Raw genomic sequence first — 7,892 nt, 5'->3', positions numbered from 1 at the left:
TGCGCCACTTGTGTTTTTCGGGACTACAGGTACGATGCTCGATATTATTTTGGGTATTAGTGCTTGCGAGAGAGAACATGCTGAACGCCAAATGAAAATACTCCAACAACAGAATGCTGTTTATGTTCCCACTACTACTTCTGCATATTTTGAGCCTCAATGGTACAAGTAATAATCAACTTGTAAATTTCTCTGCAATCCCATTGGTCAGAAGATCCTCCAACCACTGTTATACTGTAGCAGCGGCATCTTTTTTTTTTTTTTTTTTTTTTTTCCTTCTTCTTCCATATAGGCTTCTACTTTTCTCATCTTCCCTTCAAATCACGTAAATTTTCTTCCACCCTATTGGACAAAATATTGAATATATTTAGTAAACCTACCCATCTTCCCTAATTCATTCCCCATCTCTCTACAATTCATCACCCCCAATTCACCACAGAGTACCCAACTGTTAGTTCTCATCAATTCAGTTTGTGTATGAGAAATTAGTCTCTTAATTTCGTTTCATATTAAAATCTTGAATCAAGATTTTTAAAATTAGGGTTAGTACATACAGCAAGACTCGCCGATTCACCACTTCCTCAGCAAATTCTTCTGCCATAGGTCTCTTCTGCTCTGGTATTTGTACCATTTCAATTGTATAATTTCAGTTTATGATATTTATGTTATTGTTGTTTCTCTTTATGAATTTTGCATACAAGGTCTTCTTCACCAAAAAAATAAAATAAAATTTGTTGTTTATATTTTGAATTGTGGAAGATGGGTAGGTGAATTCTTTTTCTTTACCATTAGTAATTTTGGGTGAAAAGATTACATTGATTTGTTTGGGTTCCGTAACATAAAGCGTAGTTAATTTATGGATTGTAATTGAATTTTTTTAATTTTGGTTATGTGTATGCAACTCATCTAAATGAATCATAACTAATTTTTTGGGTTTTGATTATATTAATCATTACTAAGTTTTTAAGTTTTGGTAACATGAACCATAACTGAGTTTTTGAGTTTTGACTGCTCTGTTTTGGTATAACAAATCAATTAATCAAGTATTTTAATAAAGACAAATTGTGGTTAATTTTTACTTTTTTGGATATAACTAAATATTTGGCCATATATAATGAAAAAAATGATATTTGTTGAGAGGTTGCAGTGTTGCACCGAAGTTTTGGTCAAATAACATGATTATGAAGTAGAAACATATTACGAATCCTAAAAAACCAAACATTTTTGTGTCGATTTTTATTTGAATTGTGCAACTTGAAGGTTCATTACACACCTTTAGGCCCATGACACGTTTGGTATTAGTAATGAATATCGGTTTGATTTGGAATTAAACAGCAATTTAAGCGCATTTATATATGTTGGTGGCACTATTCAGGTTGTACTTCAAAACCATAATCTAAAGAAGTATTTTGAAGTCTTTACCTTAATCGGAGGGATTTAGTAGCCATGGTGGTGGGTGGCGGTGGCCATGGCTTGCCTTACACAGTGAGCTAACTCACTTTTCTTCTCTAAACTCTACTATATGATGTACTTTCTCTTAATTCCGATTCTTTAAACTTGGATTATACAGGTTCTATGTTTGCAAAAAGCTTGCTGCTATAGCAACACTCCAACACAATATACTTATATCATTGGTTCTCCCCATCATTTGGATTTTCATTACCATTGCTACTACTGTATTTGTAAGTGATAATTATTCGTTTTCTTTCCGGATTATATTGATTGTTCCTTTCTTTGTGATACATCGAAGTGACGATTTCTAATTTGATGTTGATTCTAAGTTGTTGTGTTGTTTTGACTTTTGCTTTAATTTGTGTCACTATCGTTTGTTTTTTTTCTTTCATTTTTTATAATTTTAATTTGCATTAAAAGTGTGTATTACTAGATGTTTTTCTATTTCCGTTGTTTTGTATAATGTTGTCGGTATTTGTGGAATGTGTGTTGGCCTCTTATAATTTTTTAGATAAATGGTTCGCATTAGTTTTTTTGCCCATATTGTTTTCTGGGATAATGTCAACTAACAAAAGACAGAGGAAGGCTAGAGATACCGGTTGTTCCTTTGTTAATTTGGTGTTAGTGGTATTCGTTTTATGACATCACACGACTTGCGAGGTCATAGTTGCGTCACTGTACGTCTGTACCTCCCACGGCCTGTTCATTCAATTGTTTGCCGTATCTTGCCTCATGTCGACTTTGAAATGTCTGGTGTTAATCTTTTGAGTGCTTTATCATCTTCCATAAATTTGAATGATGCAAGTACGATTATAGTTCCTTAAAGTCGTCGTCCATTAAGCGCTTTAGTTATGTTTTTTAAAAGTTATGCAGGTGCTCAGTCATGTTATTTATGTTTATATATGTCGCTTCAGTTGTATGCATATATATATATATATATATATATATATATATATATATATATATATATATATATATATATATATATATATATATATATATATATATATATATATATATATATATATATATATATATATATATATCAAAAGTCAATTCAAAATGTGACTTAATTAAGGAAGACATGAATTGGAGAAAGGAATTAGTGTTGTTGTTAAATTCGAGGAGGACAAAATGAAGGTGACACCAACATATCTCTCAAAACAGCCAAACAAATCTGATTGAACCGCAGCTACTATGGCTGTTAAAGATAAAGGTAGGTGGATGATGGTATTTACATTGAATCTATGTCTGGTGTTTCTATAATCGTTAATTTTATTGTTTATAGTACCATCTAAAATCTTGTCATCGTTTTGTAGTTTTATTTAGGGTTTTTCCCCTTTTGATGGATGGAGATGATATTTATAATGGGAATGATGTTGATTCAGATGATGAATAATGAATCTGATGGTTCGGATGAGGCTTTTTTTGAGGTTTAAATATGACGTCCCTGTTTTTCCTCTGTAATTGCATTTGAAAGTTTGTGTTGCAATTAATTTTGTTTTATGTATTTGATAGAATAGTTTTAAAGATACGAAGATATTTTAGTTTTATGCTCTTTGGTATTATGTTTATGTTGTGATGGTTATTTTTAAAGATAGTTTGTGTGTCATAAATGTAAAACATAGCAACTAACTTTCTTCCAGTTAAATTATGTAATCGATTGATACTACAAGTTAATTAAACTTAAAATCAGCTACTGGATTTATCAATAAGTTTAATTATTTATATCTATCGCCTGTGTGTTTATGTGTGTCTATGTTGTGATTTTGAAGAATTTAGTCATATATTATGTGTGTGTGGAACTGACTGTATGTTGATTTCTGAAACTGTACTTCAATGAATAAGGTGGACAATAATTGTTTACTGTATGTGTATGAAGGGGCAGGCCACAGAGAGTCTGCAACAGAGGAATACTATGCTTAGCAATATGTGATGGAGGTTTTGGTATATGGGTCGCGAGTCGCCAAAAAAAAAAAAAAAAACAGTTTTGTATAATCGTTTATTGATTTATACGTAGTATGTTTTTGGCCCAAATTTTGTTTTCTATGTATGTTATTTGTTATTTTTGTGGTGAGACTCATATGGACTGATGGAAAAGTAGCTTAATTTGAATGCAGATTTGATTTCTTTCATAATAGGAGACCATTATGAATTAAACCTTGAGATACATTTGATTTCTTGAAATATTTTTGAATATTGTTATGTTTTATTAGTTGGTGGAATTTTTTTTTTTTTTTTTTTTTTTTTAAGTAAAGGAACATGTATTGGCTTTCTGGAATGTGTTACCTGTTAGGTATTAAAAGCAATTGTAATAAATCATGTGGTCTACCTTCACAGAAGAATGATATGTTTTACACATGTTGTTTCTATATTTTAGTACTTTGTTAATTTTGGATGAATTTTAATTGTTTTTGCATCTTATTAATAGTCTTTCATTGTAATGCAGATGTACCTACTTATATATTGGTCGTTGAGGATGATTTACAACAGGCGTCAGTGATAATACAATCATGGCCATTGGTGTACACACATGCCACCGGTTAGTTGATGTAATCGTTTTCTAGATTTAGATTTGTAGAAGTTGGAAACCCTTTCTAATCGAATAAACGCTAAACGCACACTATTGATGCTTCACAAATCCGACGCAACAAGCAAAACGTGCAATCTTCAAAAATGAAGGTAACACGAAACCGCAAAAAAACAACCCTTTACCAAAAATTAATCAAACGCTAACAAAGTTCATTTTCACAGCCGATGAACAAGAGGAGCAAAATAAGTAGAAAAAGGAATAAAAACTGCTCCAACTAGCTTTTGCTCAACTTCAATTTTTTTTGCAAACCAAGTCCCTCCAAAAAGAGTGTTGCACAGCCAGTCTTTAATTACACTTACGAAATCCGCATCTACCAAAAATATCAACGAAATAGTTACAAAAAAGATTACTAAATCCGCCGCAACGTGCGGACCACGTACCTAATTTGAATCATTAGCTGTAAACTTGGTTTTGTGACCAAAATTTATCATTGCTACTTGATAAATTAAGTGTTTTTATGCTTGATCACTCAAAACATTTATGTATGCATTTCGTTGTTACTATTGGTCTGCTACCTAACACTTCGTTAAAAAGATCTAGATTGATATATTGTTTCCTTTTACCTTAATGAATATGAACAAGAAGAAGAAATAGTAATAGTAATTAATTGAAAATTATGTGGTTTGGATAAAAAGAAACGACAATAACAAATGGTGGTTTTGATCATGGAACAAATATAAGAAGACACAATATTCACATCTGAATTGCTACTGATTGATGGTGCTGATTTTTCTATTTTATGATAAACATAGGAAGGATTGCAATTTTGTTTTTCTGGAAAGACAACACACTTTACACGAATATTTACAATAATTTACAAAAAGATTAGGTGAAGAAGAATTACATTGATTAATGTAAAGGTAGTAAACGAGCATTTAAAGAAGAGATGATCATGCGAGTCGGGAACTAAATGGCAAAGCGGACACAATTGTGTTTTAGAAACATCCACCTCCCAATCTTTCAATCTGTCTTCGGTCCAAAGCTTTTGGCCAATCAACAACCACATCATAAACGAATGTTTAGGGATACACTGAGAATACCACACAATTGAATACTGATTCACACTGTTAGCACGCAGTCTAATAGTATCCCAAACTAAATGAACAGAAAACTCACATAGCTCTTGCGCAAGGGACCCAAACAACTTTATCAGGCGATGAAAGGAATAGCTACAGAATTTAATTCAATAAACCTACTTCGCCATTCATTTGGCTACGTCCAGCCTGGACTTCCAAGAATGTTGAAAACAGAACAGTTAGCAAGAAGACCCAATTGTGCAATCTATAGACTTAAAACAAAATTAATCAAAGGCCCTTGAATGCATCAACTATCAAACCACATGGATGTTAATTTACCATCACCTAACTGATGATAGAAGTGATCTCGAAGCACCTCCCGCATACCCAATAACCTCTCAATAACTTACCATCACCTAACTGTTCGTATTTTAACCTTTTAGTAAAGGTGTTAATATTGTTATAATTCAGTAGGCTTATAACTACCTTTAATGGTTATAAGAACAAAGAGAGAAAAAGAGAGAGAAGAAAGAGAGAAGAAATATTGATATTGATATTTCAAGAGAAATGGTGCACCTTAAATGGTTACCATACATGTCTATTTATAGTATAAAATATTACTATGCAAGAAATATAATAATAATAAAATTAACATCCAATCTAGATATTTTATAACACAATCTAGATATTTTATAACACTCCCCCTTGGATGACAATTTTATTAGAGAATAACTAGTACTGCCTCGTTAAAAACCTTGCTAAAGAAAACCCATTGGGATAAAACTTTAGCTAAGGGAAAAAGAGTGCAGCATAGAGTTGACTCCCCCTCAAGTAGGCAACGCCTGAGTTGTTACATCTTCTGAACATGCCTCATGCCAATATTATGAACGTGTGTTCTGAAAATAGCAGTTAGCAGTGCTTTGGTATAAAGATCAGCAGAGTTGTTGATTGAACGTATCTCATTTTAATCTGGTTGTCTTTTATGATATCTTGAGTATATGAGAAAAATCTGAGGTTTTCATCTGAAACTGTATCATCTAAATCTTTTATGTACAAGTTTGGCCCTCGTGATTTGTCTACAGTCTCCTTCATGGTTTGTTCAAACCGTTGTTTCAGTTCCTATTCCCTTTCAGTCTTTTTCTGAGCCTTACCAATATACCATTATTTTCCATCAAACTTATGACCGTTAAGACCGTTTATAGCTTTAGCGCCTCGTCAGCATTTATGTTTTGTTCTGTCATTTTTGATACTCTTCTTTCATTTATGTAAGCTGTATTATCTTCATAGATAGTTGTTACGCTTTTATAGCGTTCTAGTCCACAAGAATCAATAATGATTTGTATCATTGATCTTAACTAAAATCATTCCCGAGTAGCTTCATGTAATGCAATCACTTCGGCATGATTTGATGATGTTGCAACAAGTGTTTGTTTTGAGAACGTCATGATATTGCGGTGCCTCCATTTAGGAATACATATCCAGTTTGAGATTTAGCTTTATGTAGATCGGATAAATAATCTGCATCTGTATAACCAAACAAATCTTGTTTCGAGTTGTTAGAATAAAATAATTATAAATCAGTAGTTCCCCGAAGGTATCAAACTATTTGTTTGATCCCATTCCAATGTCTTTTGGTAGGGGCTGAGCTGAACCTTGTCAACAAATTAACTGCAAAAGAAATGTCAGATCTTGTATAATCTATAAGATACATAAGAACCTCAATTGCACTAAAATATAGAACTTCCGATCTGTTAAAATTTTCATGATCTTCGCAGGGATGAAATAGATCAGTGTCAATATTGAGTGATCTAACAACCAATTGGCTTTATCTTTAAAAAAAATGTTTTAAAATCTTTTCAGTATAAGTTGTTTGATGTACAAGTAGACCATTCGGCATATGCTCAATTTGCAATCCAAGGCAATACTTGGTTTTTTCAAGATTTTTTATTTCAAAATAATTCTTTAGAAGTTGAATGATTTCATAGATCTCTTTATTTGTTCATATGATGTTAAGAACATTGACATAAACAACTACGATCACATATCCGAACATTGTTTTTATAAAACATACGTGCAAAATAAGTTTATATGTATACCCTTTTTCTTATCAAGTAGTCATTTAATCGGTTATACCACATACGTCCCGTTTGTATAAACCCACTTAGAAATCTTTGTGATTTAATGGAATATATTCCCTTGGGTTTTACATTAGATGCTTATGATACCTTAACCCTTTAGGTATATTCATATATATCACTATTAAGTGATCCATACAGATAAGTAGTAACAACATTCATGAGATGCATTTAAATAACTACCAGGTTGATTAAGTATCTAATAAGTAATTGTATCCATTACAGGAGGATAATTTTTCCTCCTAATTCATTTCTGGTCTTTGTGGGAAATATTGAGTTACAAGTCTAGTTTTGCCTTGTAACTTCATTTGCACATTTCTTTTCGGATAAAAATTCATTTGTATCGCATACGTTTCACATCTTTAAAAGTGATAACGATTGATCCGAAAACTTTTCTTTAATCGAGCGATTCTAATTCAGCTCTTATTGCTCCTTTCCATTGAGCTCAATCATGTCCATTTTGTATATTCAATGACAGATTTTAGTTCCAGATCATCATCTTTATTCATGATGTCATTGTAACATTATATGAAAATATCTCATAGAGATTTTAGTTTCATTTCGGTTCCATAATATTGCATAATTTATCGCAATTTTAGTATTTACATTTATCAATATCCTCTGCAGAAGGAATATTGATTTGTGGTTCTTCTTGAACACTTTCTCTTACCTCATTATCAGCTGATTTTCTTTTTC

The 7,892-nt window shown here is 31.9% G+C and overlaps 1 long non-coding RNA gene across 8 annotated transcripts; it reads left to right on the top strand.

Annotated features, from left to right (window-relative positions):
* Window positions 1–302: 302 nt before the first annotated feature.
* Window positions 303–4,573, top strand: LOC139847060 (uncharacterized). Of its 8 annotated transcripts, none has more exons than XR_011759285.1 (6): window positions 303–603; window positions 1,376–1,485; window positions 1,571–1,682; window positions 2,535–2,668; window positions 2,772–4,134; window positions 4,207–4,573. It is a non-coding gene; the product is annotated as an uncharacterized lncRNA (long non-coding RNA). The 8 variants fall into 8 exon arrangements; XR_011759281.1 differs by having other exon boundaries at window positions 303–618; XR_011759282.1 differs by lacking the exon at window positions 303–603 and having other exon boundaries at window positions 1,025–1,485; window positions 2,772–2,885; window positions 3,335–4,134.
* The last annotated feature ends 3,319 nt before the right edge of the window (window positions 4,574–7,892 follow it).

This window comes from Rutidosis leptorrhynchoides, chromosome 5, assembly GCF_046630445.1.
Source record: "Rutidosis leptorrhynchoides isolate AG116_Rl617_1_P2 chromosome 5, CSIRO_AGI_Rlap_v1, whole genome shotgun sequence".
Taxonomy (NCBI): domain Eukaryota; kingdom Viridiplantae; phylum Streptophyta; class Magnoliopsida; order Asterales; family Asteraceae; genus Rutidosis; species Rutidosis leptorrhynchoides.
Note: the sequence above shows the minus strand (reverse complement) of the source record. Positions and strands in the feature narration are given on the sequence as shown.